The 17,545-nt window shown below is 37.0% G+C and overlaps 1 protein-coding gene across 18 annotated transcripts in view; it reads left to right on the top strand.

Annotated features, from left to right (window-relative positions):
- The window catches only part of SPINT3 (serine peptidase inhibitor, Kunitz type 3), a 183,010-nt gene that overhangs the window by 5,404 nt on the left and 160,061 nt on the right, over positions 1 to 17,545 (top strand). Inside the window, exon 3 of one of the 18 annotated variants that reach the window (XR_012486243.1) lies at positions 5,529 to 8,031. The exons of 16 other annotated variants lie outside the window; for them this stretch is intronic. The gene's annotated coding sequence lies outside the window, so the exon portion shown is untranslated. Of the gene's footprint in view, positions 1 to 5,528; positions 8,032 to 17,545 lie in introns of those variants that run through there. One more of the 18 variants, XR_012486238.1, reaches the window with a different exon arrangement.

Consider the following 17,545-nt stretch of genomic DNA (forward strand, 5'->3'; position numbering starts at 1 on the left):
CATCTGGATTAAAAGGAGAAGTTACTATTCTAACTATTTGTCTGATACAATATTTCCCCCGATTGTTGTCATATAAGAAAAAATTCATGTGTTATTCTAGACATGAAACAAAAGTATTACCAGTTATTAATGGAGTTAAGTGCACATCCAAATTATCTTATATAGAAAATCACTTTTGGCATTCTATATTGATTGTTTTCAAGAACAATACATAAAGTCCTAATGGATTACTGAAGTTTGGAGTTTAAAATCTTAAAGAGTAATATTATTAGAAACTCAGTTTTTCCAAGGGCTATTTATTAGTAATATTTCCAATTTTAGAATCAACCTTTTTTAGTTAGTTCACAAACCAAATCATTTCATTTTGCTTTCTTAAGTTAGTTAGTTTTGACACCTTTAAGGTTGAGGGAGAGAAGTGTGAGAGATAAAGTGCATGTCTGCAATTTTTTTAAAGTTTCAGTACACCCAAATAATTTGATGCTGTACATTTTGCTTCTAAGAGTTTTAATTTGGCAATCTTTAAATTTTTGGCAGCAATTTATCTAAAACTTTTTCCAATCCTTCTCCTTGATGTCAATGGAGTCAAAACCCTTTTTCAAAGCTCCTGTTTCAAAACTACTAAAATCCTTTACATTCAAACTCTTCATTCATGTTCAATGTAAACACAGTATAACTTTACTTAGCTTTTCTACCTATTCTCTTCTCATTCCTACTGGCTTAAATTTTCTTTCTTCTTTTCTTTTTCTGATCTCTCCCTTGTATTTCCCCATTCTGATCCAACATTTCTCTGAATTTCTTCTTCTTGCTTAATTCTTCTAGTTTCTATTCTCTAATCACTCATCTGCACTCCATTGTACTTTCCCTTTATAATTTAGTACAAGTTGTTAGTTGCAAGATTTTTGCCTTTGGGGTTCTACAAGCTTATAAATGTAGAGTTCACTCTAATACCTTTTGATTCCTTTGCTTCTAGATTGTCAGAAGCAACTGAGTATTTTGTTTGTTCTTCAGTTCTTTTCTCTTGAATCTGACTTTTCACCATCCTATTTGGGGTTTTCTTGGCAAAGATACTAGAGCAGTTTGCCATTTCCTTCTTCAGCTCATTTTAAGAGGTGAGAAAATTGAAGCAAACAGGATGAAGTAGCTTACCCACAGTTGCACAGTAACTTTAGCAGTGAGGCAGACAGCTGATAGAGATTGGAATCTTCAAATTTGGCCCCAGACACTGACTCACTTACTTAACCCTGTTTGCCTCAGTTTCCTCATCTGTAAAATGAGCTGGAGAAGGAAATGGCAAACCACCCCAGTATTGTTTCTAAGAAAGCCCCAAAAGAGGCCATGAAGAGTCAGACAGGGCTGAAACAACTGAAGGATAGCAACAGCAAGTATAGTTATGACTTAATTGTTTAGGCAAACCAGAAGCAAATACCATGATAAAATAGACATCATTTCAAATTGAATTGTACTTACTTTTAAATTGTTTCCTTATTTAGACAATCTTCCCTTGGCTAGGGAATAGTAGAAATAAGTTGGAGAACAGGAACCCTGACATTTCTTTTCCCTCAGTGCTTAAGTACAATATGTAGTAGCTGCTAAATAATTAGACTGAATGGATGTTAGTAATGGTGGATTGGGAGTTTAGCTTTTCAGAGATCCTCCCTCCCCCATTCAATTAATCACTCTGTATCCAAGTCTAAACTATGATAATAGAATACAAACTAGATGCACAAAGGGTTCTATGATTTTTTTCCCACCATGTCCCTAATCATAATTTAGATAAATCCAAAGGAGATGCCTGTGGATCAGAGAGCTCAGGGGACATGACTTGGAACACAAATCCTCCTACTCAGAAAGCACTCTCTCCATTACTCCACTTCACTATAATAAAGATGCCTTAAATTTACAGTGTAAAAGACTACCACATCCATCATCTCATTTAGTCTTCACAGCAATCCTGGTAGGTGCTATTGTTATCCTCATTTTACAGAAAAGGAAACTGAGGGAGATAGCAATTAAGGGAACTTTCCTAAGGTTGCACACCTGGTAAATATGTAAAGCTGAATTTGTGCCTTCTGTAACCTACCTGCTACTTGTTTGTCTTCACAACCATTATTTTGAGTAGGCAGGACAACTTGGTATTATTATCTTGTTTGGCAGATGAGGAAAGTGAAACTTGTAAAAGTAATATGATTTCCTTAATGCCAAATAGTCAGAAAGTACAAAAGTAGAAAATAATAATGGCTGACATACATAGAGTTTAAGATATATATATATATATATATATATATATGTATATATATATGTATATATAAACATGAACATACAAACATAGATTTATACTATGTTTTATAGTATCTTATGTTATATTGTGTTGCATTGTCACATTATATTATATTACATTGTTACTTTATGTTGTGTCATATCATTTTATATATAATATATATGTATATATAGTTGTGTATTATATCTTATCATATCATAACCAGGCTTTGACCCCAGCTTTACTGTTTCCTAGTCCATGCCTTCTTCTTCTAAACCACATAGCTTCTAATGAATAACTTAACAATGTTCTTCTTTGGTATTTTCTTTTTTTAAAAAAAGTTTTAGATGTCTCTGATTTTCAATAGTCACAATTAATGTGTTTAATCACCAAATTTGTGGTTTGGGAGAGCAATTTTTGGTCACCAAATGATGAGATTGGTGTAGACACCAAAAGTTGGGATTCATTCATGTGAAGAATCTGCAGGACAATTCTCTTTGGCAAAGGATAGGTTTATTTAGAAGAGATTATAGGCAAAATGAAGACTTACAATGGGCACCAGGAGTGGTGAATATAAAATAGAGTTGGGAGAGCATATCATTAGCAAGAACAGGGATTTAAACAATTAATGATGGAAAAACAAGTTCTCTAGTGGAACTCACAATTTGCTAGGAAAAAGGGAATACCCCCATGAGGTTGGATTATGCGCTTATATGGCAGCCTAAATAGCAAAATAGCATCCTAAAAGAGTTAGCTATAAGAAAGAGGACACCATAAGGCATTTTAGGGGAGGAAAGACAAGTGACATGGAGTGAGAAGATACCACAAGGCAGAGTGCTATGGTGGGCTATAATCCCAAGAAGGATTCAGCAAAGATAGCATGAGATATGAGGGGTTTGACATAATTCAGGTAGGACTACCCATGATCTCCACAGAGGGTGAGACCAGGAGAATAAACTGATCCCATCAGTGTTCCTCCCTGTCTTTCTTTGCCAACTCATCACAATAATTTCTACTACTATCCATATACTGTGCACAATAATTTCCACTACTATCTTACCATTACTATCACAACACACACACACACACACACACACACACACACACACACACACACACTTTTCTTATAAGAATTAAATAAAAATAAGAGATACAGTGACTCTGTCGTGCATATATACAAACCCCCACCCCTAGAGTCTTCTACCTCTGCTGAGAAGGGATTTCATCCCTCATTCTCTGGAACCAAGACTGATCATTGCATCTAAGCTTAGCTTAGTGTCCTCATTTGTAAAATGAGGAAGCTAAATAAGATGATGTTTGAGGTCCCTTCCAATCCATGACCTCTAATTTGTCACAGAACAGAATACAGGGATCTAAGATAAAGAGCTAGACTGAGAAAGGAGACACTTAGAAGGATGGGGTGCACTGCACAGCTTTATATTAAATAATAGTAATAATAGTAGTAGCTAATATTCATATAGCACTCTGAGGCTTGCACAACACTTTGCTTATATTATTTCATCTCATCAAATAAACATTATAAATGAAACAAGAGATATGTGTTAGTCTGGGTCAATAACTTAGGCATTTGTTGGGATAGCATTAACTCCTTTCTGCATATTCCAAGGATGATGAAATTAGGCTTTGCCCTCCTGTGACGATAATTCCCTCAGCAGGGGATTGGTTAAAAATGAAGAAACTGAAAATAGTTTGTTTCTCTATTTGAGTCATGCATGCTTCCCAAGGCATTTTCCTGAAGAAAGCTTTCTCCCATTTAATTCCCCTCTCCCTCAAATCTGAATTCTAATAAAGAATCAGCATCTTAAGGTCAGTAGAACCATTCCTTTTTTGTCTTGTATCCCCAGGACTTAGCACAATGCCTGACACATAGTGGGTATAAGGTCTGAAGTTCCCAACCAAAGGAATTCTGAGCCTCTGTCATCCCCAATCAAATGGCACCCCTCCACCAAACAGGCAAATTGATACTGAAGAAAGAGGTTTGGGCGGTCCATATGATTATAAAAGTCCTATAATAACCATCTGGGTTACTTATATAGGGACTGTCTGATGCAACTGCCAAACAAGTCAATAGATCTCTGATCCCCACCATGTAATTTGTGGCTAGACTATTCAGTGGATCCCTGCAAAGACTCCTAAAAAGTTCCATGATAATTATAGAAATCAAACAATGGGTGGAGGAACTATAGATTGTTGTGCATATGTTAATGATGTTTTGGCGAAAGTTCTGATTTACTGCTCAGTCCTGGGCCCAGTTCCAGAATCCAGGTGTTAGGCTAGTGCAGATGGTTAAATGATCAGACACTCAAGACCATGTGCTAGTTCTTTTGAGTAAGTTTCCAGACATACCCAAGGTTATTTGTTGGATGCTGTGTCCTTGGAAAAGCTTTCACCCGTTTGTTATGGCTTTTACTCCAACAGGGACCTCACATTCCACCTTTGGCTTTTACAAATTGGGACCTCACAGTGGGTATTAAACAAGTACATTGTTGGGGGAAACTAGGTGGCACAGAGGGGTCAGGAAGACATATTTCTTAGTTCAAATCTAGACACTTACTAGCTATGGGATCCTGGGTAAATCACTTAATCCTGTTCCTTATTTGTAAAATGAGCTAGAGAAGGAAATGTCAGACCACTCCAGGATCTTTGCCAAGGAACCAATGAAGTCATGAAGAGTCAGACACAATTGTAAACAACTGAATAATAACAAAGTTCTTTGTTGACCCAAAAACTGACAACTTAAAAAATTTGTAGGCTACATAGTATGACTCTTCCAGAGAGAGGCCATGAAGATTCTGGCTCTGGGTATAATTGATTGTAATTAATTATCAATTACAAATAATGAATGATTAATTAATAATAGTTAGCATTTATATGCTGTATGTGGGGGGTTAAGACTAGGTTTTCCTATCTTATATAGTCTAGAAGTACAGAGATCATTTATGGATGGGATTCTCATTCTTATAATTTTGGGACCCCTGACTAGGGCCTTTTTGCTCTTTTTAAACAATGTGATGCGCCCCCATTTCCAGGGATTCATCACATTTAGGCCAAATTTAGTTTTTTTTATCATAGCTTTTTATTTACAAGTTATATCCATGGGTAATTTCTCAGCATTGACCCTTGCAAAACTTTCTGTTCCAACTTTTCCCCTCCTTCCCCCCACCCCTCCCCTAGATGGCAGGTAGACCCATACATGTTAAATATGTTAAAGTATATATTAAATACAATATATGTTTACATATCTATACAGTTATTTTGCTGCATAAGAAGAATCGGACTTTGAAATAAGGTAAAAATAACCTGAGAAGGAAATAAAAAATGCAAACGGACAAAAACAGAGGAAGTGAAAATGCTATGTTGTGGCTCACACTCATTTCTCAGAGTTCTTTTGCTGGGTGTAACTGGTTCTATTCATTATTGAACAAATGGAACTGATTTGGTTCATCTCATTGTTGAAGAGGGCCATGTCCATCAGAATTGATCATCATATAGTATTGTTGTAATGACCTCCTGGTCCTACTCATTTCACTCAGCCCAAATTTAGTTTAAACATCCAAAAAGCTCACAACTGTAGCTCTGAACTCCTGAACTAGAGAGATCCAACCTGGCCGAAAGAATTCCAGACAGGAGCCATGCAGCATGCTCCAGAATGTTAAAAGGTTTGCAAAGTGGTGGCTTCTGGGAAGATGGTGAAGTAGGTTGGTAAATGTCAAGCTCTTCAGGTTTCCCTCACAAATAGAACAAATTTGCACCTGAGGGTGCCTGAAGTTTCCCTGAGGGCAAACGGTGAAAAATCAAGACTTGAGGCAGATGGGGTCTTCCTGTTACAGTTCAAGAAGATTTGAAGAAAGAGCCCAGGTTGGGAATTAACCCTGTGAAGTGCAAAGAGCTCCAAGCTAGCTCTATAGAAACATCAAGTGGGGATTCCTGGGGCTAGCTGGGTTTGGCTGGAGCTTCAGCAGGAACCACAGGAATTTTTACCTCTCATGTGTGGAGCCAAGTCTGAGTCAAGGAAGATAGAGGGAACCTCATCTGATTAAGAACATTAGGCCCACCTGAGCTGCAAAGAGACAGCCCTGAGTGAGAAGGAACCAGCACAATCTGTGAGTGCAGAAGCAGTGGGATAGGAATGCTACTGGAGGGCACTTGCTGGAAGGGATAGCTCATGTTCAGAGTTCCAGGTGAGAGGATTCCTCCAACACAAGATTAGAGATGCTTTCACTAATACCTCTCATTTTAAAAAATGAATCCACAAAGAAGAAAGAACCCCATCACCGAAATGTACTATGAGAATAGGGAAGACCAGGGTTCATCTTCAGAAAAGGACACTAAAGGAAATATCATTGCCAAATTTTGAAACCCCTAGATCAAAGAGAAAATTTTGCAAGAAAAAAGGAAAAAAATAATTCAAATATTCTGGAGCTACACTTAGAATTGTACAGGATTTATCAGCAGCCACAATAAAACACCACAGGTCCTGGAATCATATCTACCGACAATTAAAAGAATTAGGCCTGTGGCCAACAAAACTATCTCTAATATTGAATGAGAAAATGGACATCCAATGAATTTTCAGATTTTCAAGACTTTCTATCAATGAAACTTGAAGTTAATAGAAAATTTAACATATAAGAATCAATTTCAAAGATCATTTTCAAGGAACTTAACATGGACAATGTGTTTATGTTTTGTTTTGATTTTTTGTAAGGAAATGTAAAGCATATGTTTGAGATTGATACCAACAATAGGGTAGCTCAAAAGAAGGATTGGGGCAGAGCTAAGGTAAAAATAGTAATTATGTTATACAAATGAGGTACGGAGGAAGAATAGACACAGAGGCATTGGTGGGGGAGGGTTTGTTGTTCTGAAAACATACAAATCAGCAATGGGTTAAATAGGCAACACTACATATATATCATGAAGGCGATAACATTCCTCCAAAAGGAATAAGAGGGGAGGGATAGGAAAGCAAAGGATGAGGAATGAAGACAAGGAAGGGATCCTTGGGTGATTGAAGGGTAAATAATAGCAAGGAGCAGAATTAAAGCAGAGTCAACAAGGGATAGGAAAGATATAAGAGTATGTATGTTGGGGGGGTTGCCAGGGGTGTATGTGTATGTTTGTAGATATAGCTACATAAATTTATCTTTTTCTCAATTATAACTTGCTTGGAGTGGGGTGGGATAAAAGAAGAAAAAGAATAAAGTAAAAAAGATGCACAACAGAGAACAAAAGAACAGTTTATAAGGAAGTAAAAAAATGGACATTCATAAATATAATTTCTTCTACTAATATATACATATATATACTTTCTTGAACTGATAATTTGTTAATATAAATTTTGGATCCTCCCTGGGAACATGTTCTGCTGGGCACATGACAACATTCTCTTTTGTTTTATTTTGTTTTGGTATCCCTTTTCTGTTTTTCTTTTTTCTTATTCTGTTTTTTAAATGAAATAAACTTTAAAAGGGAATTAAAAAAAATTTAAAAGGTTTGCAAAGTGTTTTATCCATGTCTGATTTGAAGTTAGAGGATCTCAGTTAAAATCCCAGCTCTTCCATGTACAGTCATAGTGATCTTATTCAAGTGATCCTTTTACCCTCACTGAGACTTGGTGTCCTCATCTGAAAAATGAGAGAATTGGACTAGATGGCTTCTGAGATCTTCTCTAACTTAAGACCTATGATTCTGATAGTTCCAATGTCATAGGTAATGGGAACATTAGTAATGACCTATTTCCTTTTTGGTGCTTTCCCTGATTGTGCACAGTTTAAAATATGAAAATGTTTAATATTAAAAAAAATTAATTTCATTAAGTAATGTGGAGTCTCCAAAGTGCACCTTTCTACCCTTCCCTTCCCTTATTCTTTACATTTCCTTCCACAGACTTCCTGATGAGCCAAAAGGAAACAGTGAATCTTAGATTGAGTGAATTGACCCAGTGGTCCAAGTGAGGGATTTGAAAATCATTCAGGGATATCCTGGTGTGGAAAATAACATTCTTAGCTGATGCCCTTGAGAGATCATGAAGGTCCAGCTAAGCCTGGGCAGCTTTAGCTAAGGATTAGGTTAGTAAACTTCAGTGCTACTCCATCAGGGACTGCATAGTGTTCTGCTACATAGATTACTATTTCCATTAGCATGCTGTATTATTTCTCATTTTGCTCATTCTCCTCCCCTTTAATAGGCTAACATCTCTCCTGTTTTTCACTGCCAAATCCTTGAAAAAAATCATCTTTATTCATTGTCTATACTTCCGCCCTCTTTCAGTCTGGCTTCCAGCCCACCAGTGAACTGAAACTGCCCCAAAGTTACAAATGATCTCTTAGCTGATAAATTCAATGGCTTTTTTCCAGTTCCCATCCTCCTTGACTTCCTGGTAACTTTCCAGGCTTTTGAGCACTCTCTCCTTCGGGATATTTTCCTTTCTTGGCTTCCCTAATACTGCTCCCTCCTTGGTCTCCTCCCAAAGGTCATACCACTTTTAAGTCTCTTTTGCTATATCTTGCTCCTTAACTTTGGGAGTCCTCAAAGGCTCTGTCCTGTCCTCTTCATTCTTTCTCATTGCCTTAGTGATCTCATCAGTTCCCATGGGATTCAATTTTCATTCCTATGCAGATGACTTATATTGTTGTTCAATCATTTTCAATCATGTCCAAGGTAGGATTTGAATAGTCTTCCTGACTCCAGTCCTAGTGCTCTATGCACTTAACCATTTAGCTACCCAAAGATCTATATGTCCAGTACCAATTTCTCTTCTGAATTCTGGCAAAATATTATCAACTACCTGTTGGATGTCTCTATCTGACTATCCAGCAAGGAGCTCAAATTTATCATGTCCAAAATAAAACTCTACATTCCTTCCCAATTCCATACCCCTATCAAACTTCCCTATTTCTATTGAGGGAGTGACTGTATTTCTATGCCTGGTTTCACATCAGAATCACTTTTGACTGTTTCCTCTTTCTTATCCCTCTATAGGTAATCTACTGCCAGGTCTTATTAGGTCTCCCTCTACAACAGCTCTGACACAAGTCTTCATTATTCCCATTCAAAGACATTCTACTCTAGTTCTGATCTTCTATTGTCTGGATGATTGCCTTAGTTTCCCAAGTGGTCATTTTGCCTCCTGTCTCTTTGCTCTTCAGACTATCCTCCTCAGAACTGCCAAACTGATTAAGGTTGAGGGAGAGAAGTGTGAGAGATAAAGTGCATGTCTGCAATTTTTTTAAAGTTTCAGTACACCCAAATAATTTGATGCTGTACATTTTGCTTCTAAGAGTTTTAATTTGGCAATCTTTAAATTTTTGGCAGCAATTTATCTAAAACTTTTTCCAATCCTTCTCCTTGATGTCAGTGGAGTCAAAACCCTTTTTCAAAGCTCCTGTTTCAAAACTACTAAAATCCTTTACATTCAAACTCTTCATTCATGTTCAATGTAAACACAGTATAACTTTACTTAGCTTTTCTACCTATTCTCTTCTCATTCCTACTGGCTTAAATTTTCTTTCTTCTTTTCTTTTTCTGATCTCTCCCTTGTATTTCCCCATTCTGATCCAACATTTCTCTGAATTTCTTCTTCTTGCTTAATTCTTCTAGTTTCTATTCTCTAATCACTCATCTGCACTCCATTGTACTTTCCCTTTATAATTTAGTACAAGTTGTTAGTTGCAAGATTTTTGCCTTTGGGGTTCTACAAGCTTATAAATGTAGAGTTCACTCTAATACCTTTTGATTCCTTTGCTTCTAGATTGTCAGAAGCAACTGAGTATTTTGTTTGTTCTTCAGTTCTTTTCTCTTGAATCTGACTTTTCACCATCCCATTTGGGGTTTTCTTGGCAAAGATACTAGAGCAGTTTGCCATTTCCTTCTTCAGCTCATTTTAAGAGGTGAGAAAATTGAAGCAAACAGGATGAAGTAGCTTACCCACAGTTGCACAGTAACTTTAGCAGTGAGGCAGACAGCTGATAGAGATTGGAATCTTCAAATTTGGCCCCAGACACTGACTCACTTACTTAACCCTGTTTGCCTCAGTTTCCTCATCTGTAAAATGAGCTGGAGAAGGAAATGGCAAACCACCCCAGTATTGTTTCTAAGAAAGCCCCAAAAGAGGCCATGAAGAGTCAGACAGGGCTGAAACAACTGAAGGATAGCAACAGCAAGTATAGTTATGACTTAATTGTTTAGGCAAACCAGAAGCAAATACCATGATAAAATAGACATCATTTCAAATTGAATTGTACTTACTTTTAAATTGTTTCCTTATTTAGACAATCTTCCCTTGGCTAGGGAATAGTAGAAATAAGTTGGAGAACAGGAACCCTGACATTTCTTTTCCCTCAGTGCTTAAGTACAATATGTAGTAGCTGCTAAATAATTAGACTGAATGGATGTTAGTAATGGTGGATTGGGAGTTTAGCTTTTCAGAGATCCTCCCTCCCCCATTCAATTAATCACTCTGTATCCAAGTCTAAACTATGATAATAGAATACAAACTAGATGCACAAAGGGTTCTATGATTTTTTTCCCACCATGTCCCTAATCATAATTTAGATAAATCCAAAGGAGATGCCTGTGGATCAGAGAGCTCAGGGGACATGACTTGGAACACAAATCCTCCTACTCAGAAAGCACTCTCTCCATTACTCCACTTCACTATAATAAAGATGCCTTAAATTTACAGTGTAAAAGACTACCACATCCATCATCTCATTTAGTCTTCACAGCAATCCTGGTAGGTGCTATTGTTATCCTCATTTTACAGAAAAGGAAACTGAGGGAGATAGCAATTAAGGGACTTTCCTAAGGTTGCACACCTGGTAAATATGTAAAGCTGAATTTGTGCCTTCTGTAACCTACCTGCTACTTGTTTGTCTTCACAACCATTATTTTGAGTAGGCAGGACAACTTGGTATTATTATCTTGTTTGGCAGATGAGGAAAGTGAAACTTGTAAAAGTAATATGATTTCCTTAATGCCAAATAGTCAGAAAGTACAAAAGTAGAAAATAATAATGGCTGACATACATAGAGTTTAAGATATATATATATATATATATGTATATATATATGTATATATAAACATGAACATACAAACATAGATTTATACTATGTTTTATAGTATCTTATGTTATATTGTGTTGCATTGTCACATTATATTATATTACATTGTTACTTTATGTTGTGTCATATCATTTTATATATAATATATATGTATATATAGTTGTGTATTATATCTTATCATATCATAACCAGGCTTTGACCCCAGCTTTACTGTTTCCTAGTCCATGCCTTCTTCTTCTAAACCACATAGCTTCTAATGAATAACTTAACAATGTTCTTCTTTGGTATTTTCTTTTTTTAAAAAAAGTTTTAGATGTCTCTGATTTTCAATAGTCACAATTAATGTGTTTAATCACCAAATTTGTGGTTTGGGAGAGCAATTTTTGGTCACCAAATGATGAGATTGGTGTAGACACCAAAAGTTGGGATTCATTCATGTGAAGAATCTGCAAGACAATTCTCTTTGGCAAAGGATAGGTTTATTTAGAAGAGATTATAGGCAAAATGAAGACTTACAATAGGCACCAGGAGTGGTGAATATAAAATAGAGTTGGGAGAGCATATCATTAGCAAGAACAGGGATTTAAACAATTAATGATGGAAAAACAAGTTCTCTAGTGGAACTCACAATTTGCTAGGAAAAAGGGAATACCCCCATGAGGTTGGATTATGCGCTTATATGGCAGCCTAAATAGCAAAATAGCATCCTAAAAGAGTTAGCTATAAGAAAGAGGACACCATAAGGCATTTTAGGGGAGGAAAGACAAGTGACATGGAGTGAGAAGATACCACAAGGCAGAGTGCTATGGTGGGCTATAATCCCAAGAAGGATTCAGCAAAGATAGCATGAGATATGAGGGGTTTGACATAATTCAGGTAGGACTACCCATGATCTCCACAGAGGGTGAGACCAGGAGAATAAACTGATCCCATCAGTGTTCCTCCCTGTCTTTCTTTGCCAACTCATCACAATAATTTCTACTACTATCCACATACTATGCACAATAATTTCCACTACTATCTTACCATTACTATCACAACACACACACACACACACACACACACACACACACACACACACTTTTCTTATAAGAATTAAATAAAAATAAGAGATACAGTGACTCTGTCGTGCATATATACAACCCCCCACCCCTAGAGTCTTCTACCTCTGCTGAGAAGGGATTTCATCCCTCATTCTCTGGAACCAAGACTGATCATTGCATCTAAGCTTAGCTTAGTGTCCTCATTTGTAAAATGAGGAAGCTAAATAAGATGATGTTTGAGGTCCCTTCCAATCCATGACCTCTAATTTGTCACAGAACAGAATACAGGGATCTAAGATAAAGAGCTAGACTGAGAAAGGAGACACTTAGAAGGATGGGGTGCACTGCACAGCTTTATATTAAATAATAGTAATAATAGTAGTAGCTAATATTCATATAGCACTCTGAGGCTTGCACAACACTTTGCTTATATTATTTCATCTCATCAAATAAACATTATAAATGAAACAAGAGATATGTGTTAGTCTGGGTCAATAACTTAGGCATTTGTTGGGATAGCATTAACTCCTTTCTGCATATTCCAAGGATGATGAAATTAGGCTTTGCCCTCCTGTGACGATAATTCCCTCAGCAGGGGATTGGTTAAAAATGAAGAAACTGAAAACAATTTGTTTCTCTATTTGAGTCATGCATGCTTCCCAAGGCATTTTCCTGAAGAAAGCTTTCTCCCATTTAATTCCCCTCTCCCTCAAATCTGAATTCTAATAAAGAATCAGCATCTTAAGGTCAGTAGAACCATTCCTTTTTTGTCTTGTATCCCCAGGACTTAGCACAATGCCTGACACATAGTGGGTATAAGGTCTGAAGTTCCCAACCAAAGGAATTCTGAGCCTCTGTCATCCCCAATCAAATGGCACCCCTCCACCAAACAGGCAAATTGATACTGAAGAAAGAGGTTTGGGCGGTCCATATGATTATAAAAGTCCTATAATAACCATCTGGGTTACTTATATAGGGACTGTCTGATGCAACTGCCAAACAACTCAATAGATCTCTGATCCCCACCATGCAATTTGTGGCTAGACTATTCAGTGGATCCCTGCAAAGACTCCTAAAAAGTTCCATGATAATTATAGAAATCAAACAATGGGTGGAGGAACTATAGATTGTTGTGCATATGTTAATGATGTTTTGGTGAAAGTTCTGATTTACTGCTCAGTCCTGGGCCCAGTTCCAGAACCCAGGTGTTAGGCTAGTGCAGATGGTTAAATGATCAGACACTCAAGACCATGTGCTAGTTCTTTTGAGTAAGTTTCCAGACATACCCAAGGTTATTTGTTGGATGCTGTGTCCTTGGAAAAGCTTTCACCCGTTTGTTATGGCTTTTACTCCAACAGGGACCTCACATTCCACCTTCGGCTTTTACAAATTGGGACCTCACAGTGGGTATTAAACAAGTACATTGTTGGGGGAAACTAGGTGGCACAGAAGGGTCAGGAAGACATGTTTCTTAGTTCAAATCTAGACACTTACTAGCTATGGGATCCTGGGTAAATCACTTAATCCTGTTCCTTATTTGTAAAATGAGCTAGAGAAGGAAATGTCAGACCACTCCAGGATCTTTGCCAAGGAACCAATGAAGTCATGAAGAGTCAGACACAATTGTAAACAACTGAATAATAACAAAGTTCTTTGTTGACCCAAAAACTGACAACTTAAAAAATTTGTAGGCTACATAGTATGACTCTTCCAGAGAGAGGCCATGAAGATTCTGGCTCTGGGTATAATTGATTGTAATTAATTATCAATTACAAATAATGAATGATTAATTAATAATAGTTAGCATTTATATGCTGTATGTGGGGGGTTAAGACTAGGTTTTCCTATCTTATATAGTCTAGAAGTACAGAGATCATTTATGGATGGGATTCTCATTCTTATAATTTTGGGACCCCTGACTAGGGCCTTTTTGCTCTTTTTAAACAATGTGATGCGCCCCCATTTCCAGGGATTCATCACATTTAGGCCAAATTTAGTTTTTTTTATCATAGCTTTTTATTTACAAGTTATATCCATGGGTAATTTCTCAGCATTGACCCTTGCAAAACTTTCTGTTCCAACTTTTCCCCTCCTTCCCCCCACCCCTCCCCTAGATGGCAGGTAGACCCATACATGTTAAATATGTTAAAGTATATATTAAATACAATATATGTTTACATATCTATACAGTTATTTTGCTGCATAAGAAGAATCGGACTTTGAAATAAGGTAAAAATAACCTGAGAAGGAAATAAAAAATGCAAACGGACAAAAACAGAGGAAGTGAAAATGCTATGTTGTGGCTCACACTCATTTCTCAGAGTTCTTTTGCTGGGTGTAACTGGTTCTATTCATTATTGAACAAATGGAACTGATTTGGTTCATCTCATTGTTGAAGAGGGCCATGTCCATCAGAATTGATCATCATATAGTATTGTTGTAATGTCCTCCTGGTCCTACTCATTTCACTCAGCCCAAATTTAGTTTAAACATCCAAGGTTTGCAAAGTGGTGGCTTCTGGGAAGATGGTGAAGTAGGTTGGTAAATGTCAAGCTCTCCAGGTTTCCCTCACAAATAGAACAAATTTGCACCTGAGGGTGCCTGAAGTTTCCCTGAGGGCAAACGGTGAAAAATCAAGACTTGAGGCAGATGGGGTCTTCCTGTTACAATTCAAGAAGATTTGAAGAAAGAGCCCAGGTTGGGAATTAACCCTGTGAAGTGCAAAGAGCTCCAAGCTAGCTCTATAGAAACATCAAGTGGGAATTCCTGGGGCTAGCTGGGTTTGGCTGGAGCTTCAGCAGGAACCACAGGAATTTTCACCTCTCATGTGTGGAGCCAAGTCTGAGTCAAGGAAGATAGAGGGAACCTCATCTGATTAAGAACATTAGGCCCACCTGAGCTGCAAAGAGACAGCCCTGAGTGAGAAGGAACCAGCACAATCTGTGAGTGCAGAAGCAGTGGGATAGGAATGCTACTGGAGGGCACTTGCTGGAAGGGATAGCTCATGTTCAGAGTTCCAGGTGAGAGGATTCCTCCAACACAAGATTAGAGATGCTTTCACTAATACCTCTCATTTTAAAAAATGAATCCACAAAGAAGAAAGAACCCCATCACCGAAATGTACTATGAGAATAGGGAAGACCAGGGTTCATCTTCAGAAAAGGACACTAAAGGAAATATCATTGCCAAATTTTGAAACCCCTAGATCAAAGAGAAAATTTTGCAAGAAAAAAGGAAAAAAATAATTCAAATATTCTGGAGCTACACTTAGAATTGTACAGGATTTATCAGCAGCCACAATAAAACACCACAGGTCCTGGAATCATATCTACCGACAATCAAAAGAATTAGGCCTGTGGCCAACAAAACTATCTCTAATATTGAATGAGAAAATGGACATCCAATGAATTTTCAGATTTTCAAGACTTTCTATCAATGAAACTTGAAGTTAATAGAAAATTTAACATATAAGAATCAATTTCAAAGATCATTTTCAAGGAACTTAACATGGACAATGTGTTTATGTTTTGTTTTGATTTTTTGTAAGGAAATGTAAAGCATATGTTTGAGATTGATACCAACAATAGGGTAGCTCAAAAGAAGGATTGGGGCAGAGCTAAGGTAAAAATAGTAATTATGTTATACAAATGAGGTACGGAGGAAGAATAGACACAGAGGCATTGGTGGGGGAGGGTTTGTTGTTCTGAAAACATACAAATCAGCAATGGGTTAAATAGGCAACACTACATATATATCATGAAGGCGATAACATTCCTCCAAAAGGAATAAGAGGGGAGGGATAGGAAAGCAAAGGATGAGGAATGAAGACAAGGAAGGGATCCTTGGGTGATTGAAGGGTAAATAATAGCAAGGAGCAGAATTAAAGCAGAGTCAACAAGGGATAGGAAAGATATAAGAGTATGTATGTTGGGGGGGTTGCCAGGGGTGTATGTGTATGTTTGTAGATATAGCTACATAAATTTATCTTTTTCTCAATTATAACTTGCTTGGAGTGGGGTGGGATAAAAGAAGAAAAAGAATAAAGTAAAAAAGATGCACAACAGAGAACAAAAGAACAGTTTATAAGGAAGTAAAAAAATGGACATTCATAAATATAATTTCTTCTACTAATATATACATATATATACTTTCTTGAACTGATAATTTGTTAATATAAATTTTGGATCCTCCCTGGGAACATGTTCTGCTGGGCACATGACAACATTCTCTTTTGTTTTATTTTGTTTTGGTATCCCTTTTCTGTTTTTCTTTTTTCTTATTCTGTTTTTTAAATGAAATAAACTTTAAAAGGGAATTAAAAAAAATTTAAAAGGTTTGCAAAGTGTTTTATCCATGTCTGATTTGAAGTTAGAGGATCTCAGTTAAAATCCCAGCTCTTCCATGTACAGTCATAGTGATCTTATTCAAGTGATCCTTTTACCCTCACTGAGACTTGGTGTCCTCATCTGAAAAATGAGAGAATTGGACTAGATGGCTTCTGAGATCTTCTCTAACTTAAGACCTATGATTCTGATAGTTCCAATGTCATAGGTAATGGGAACATTAGTAATGACCTATTTCCTTTTTGGTGCTTTCCCTGATTGTGCACAGTTTAAAATATGAAAATGTTTAATATTAAAAAAAAATAATTTCATTAAGTAATGTGGAGTCTCCAAAGTGCACCTTTCTACCCTTCCCTTCCCTTATTCTTTACATTTCCTTCCACAGACTTCCTGATGAGCCAAAAGGAAACAGTGAATCTTAGATTGAGTGAATTGACCCAGTGGTCCAAGTGAGGGATTTGAAAATCATTCAGGGATATCCTGGTGTGGAAAATGACATTCTTAGCTGATGCCCTTGAGAGATCATGAAGGTCCAGCTAAGCCTGGGCAGCTTTAGCTAAGGATTAGGTTAGTAAACTTCAGTGCTACTCCATCAGGGACTGCATAGTGTTCTGCTACATAGATTACTATTTCCATTAGCATGCTGTATTATTTCTCATTTTGCTCATTCTCCTCCCCTTTAATAGGCCAACATCTCTCCTGTTTTTCACTGCCAAATCCTTGAAAAAAATCATCTTTATTCATTGTCTATACTTCCGCCCTCTTTCAGTTTGGCTTCCAGCCCACCAGTGAACTGAAACTGCCCCAAAGTTACAA

Source organism: Sminthopsis crassicaudata, chromosome 2, assembly GCF_048593235.1.
Source record: "Sminthopsis crassicaudata isolate SCR6 chromosome 2, ASM4859323v1, whole genome shotgun sequence".
NCBI lineage: Eukaryota > Metazoa > Chordata > Mammalia > Dasyuromorphia > Dasyuridae > Sminthopsis > Sminthopsis crassicaudata.